Raw genomic sequence first — 2,007 nt, 5'->3', positions numbered from 1 at the left:
CCATTTCCCAGCAGTGTGGCAATGAGCAAAAATGGGCCCAGATACAAAGCCTAATGTGAGTTCCCTGCATGACAGTGGAAGAGGGGGTGATTAATCAAGAAGACAGTTCTTCATGGGTCAGGATGGGAACCTGGCAGCTCCGGGAGTGCTTTTCCTTTAGGGACACACAAAACACTTCAGCACTGAGGAACAGAATTTCTGTGATTCTGAGACTGGATGCACAATTGACACCAGGGCTCTTAGGGGTCTCCACCTCATCCTTAGGGCCAAGACAGCAGACAGACACCTGCTAAAGCTGTGGCCCTGTGAAGCTCTTCTTGGCCCATGTGTCATTCTTCCTCCCTCTTTCCCACAACCCTCTTCTATGGACTATGTCAGCAGAGAGGCTGCCTGGGCAGCTCTGCTGTCCTTGCTGTGTCTCTCACGGCCTTTGACCACAGCTTCTCTCTTGCCCAACACTTGTACGTACCACCTGATTGGCTGCATTTAATCACTGCTTCCTAGGTTTCTCATGCTTTCCTTCTCCAGTTTAAAAGTCCAGCACTTTTTTCTACCTGCCCCTTTTGGTTTCATGTTAGGGTTTCCTGTGGCTGTGCCCCACAACTCAGAGATGTATCCCAGGATGATGTCAAACAAGTTGAGGTTATTGCTTGGAGATTGACTTACTGATAAACAATGTCAGTATATGTCTTTGGGGTTGCTACACACAGATGTCCTTGGCTGTCAGTATCATGGAATCTCTTATCATGGCAATGATGCTATGGGCAAGGCCCTTGGATCTCACCACCTTTATTCAAGAGACAAGCTGAACCCAACCAACTTTCTTAGAAATATAATTTAGCAGTGTTTTTTTTTCATTAGGTTTAATTAAATTCAGTAAAATGTATGTATCTTAAGTGTAAAGCTCAGAGAATTTTTATGGACATGTGTCCCCATATAATCATCCCCCAGATCCAGGTATACACACGTAAATGAAGTCTGACAGCATGAGTCAATTAGAGCTAATTTCTACATTCAGGGGGAAAACACCTAAGACAGTGATTCTCAAACTTTCATGTGCTTCTGGATCACCTAGAGGGCTTATTGAAATACAGATTGCTATTCTCAGGTAATATTAATGCTGCTTGTTCAGGGACCACACTTAGGGAGTCCCAGGGCTCAGGACTGCTAGGAAGCGCTAAACTGTCTCCAATTCATAGACATGCAAAGAAGGAAACCCCATTAGCAAAATAATTTTATTTATTAATTTTTCTTTTTAAAATATGCAATGTGTCATGCATTTGTGTCTCATCCTTCCATAGGGGCCATGCTAATCTTCTTTGTATTGTTCCAATTTTTTAGTATATGTGCTGCCCAAGGGAACACAATTTTAGTAAAAATGAATTGGCCATATACTTAACCGAGGATCTTTAAATGCTAGCCTTCTATTTTCTGACCCAGAATTTTCTGAGTGGGTCTTGGTTGCCAGCAAAGGAGTCCACAAAGTTATAAGCATAGACTGCATCAGAACAATGCCCTTTTGAGACTACTTTCCAATGAATTAATCAGTGCTGAGTACTTGAAGAGCTTGAAAGGATCAATATGCTTTTAAAGTCCGGAAGACTCATCATACCCTTTTTACAGTCAGAGCAGGGGTATTGGTAAATTGCTCTGAGATCCTCAGAGGGAGATTAACCAGCCAGCACTTATTGTTAGGGCATTTAAAGCATTTTATTTTAAGTAATACATTTAATAAATGTAAAACTAGCCACCTAAAACATGTACTTTTTTGTTTTATATTCATTCTGTGAACATAGAAAGCTTCATAATTTTCCAGATTTTCCTACCATGATCATATATTGCTCTTATAATCAGAAAAAACAAACCCCAAAACAAACAAAAAAAATAATCCAGGGCAACTCACCCCTCTTGCTGCCTCTATTTAGTTAAACAAGGTGTATTTAATTAAGATTTTCTATATTACAAGATATTTAATCTTTTTTTTTTTGAGATGGAGTCTCGCTCTGT

General features: G+C 40.5%; 1 non-coding gene across 1 annotated transcript; it reads right to left on the bottom strand.

Moving 5' to 3' along the window:
• Positions 1 to 1,256: 1,256 nt before the first annotated feature.
• Positions 1,257 to 1,365, bottom strand: LOC112439120 (U6 spliceosomal RNA). The gene has a single exon (XR_003027426.1). It is a non-coding gene; the product is annotated as a U6 spliceosomal RNA (small nuclear RNA).
• Between the last annotated feature and the right edge of the window lie 642 nt (positions 1,366 to 2,007).

Source organism: Pan paniscus, chromosome 13 (genome assembly GCF_029289425.2).
Source record: "Pan paniscus chromosome 13, NHGRI_mPanPan1-v2.0_pri, whole genome shotgun sequence".
NCBI lineage: Eukaryota > Metazoa > Chordata > Mammalia > Primates > Hominidae > Pan > Pan paniscus.
This window is presented reverse-complemented; position numbering and strand designations above follow the sequence as displayed.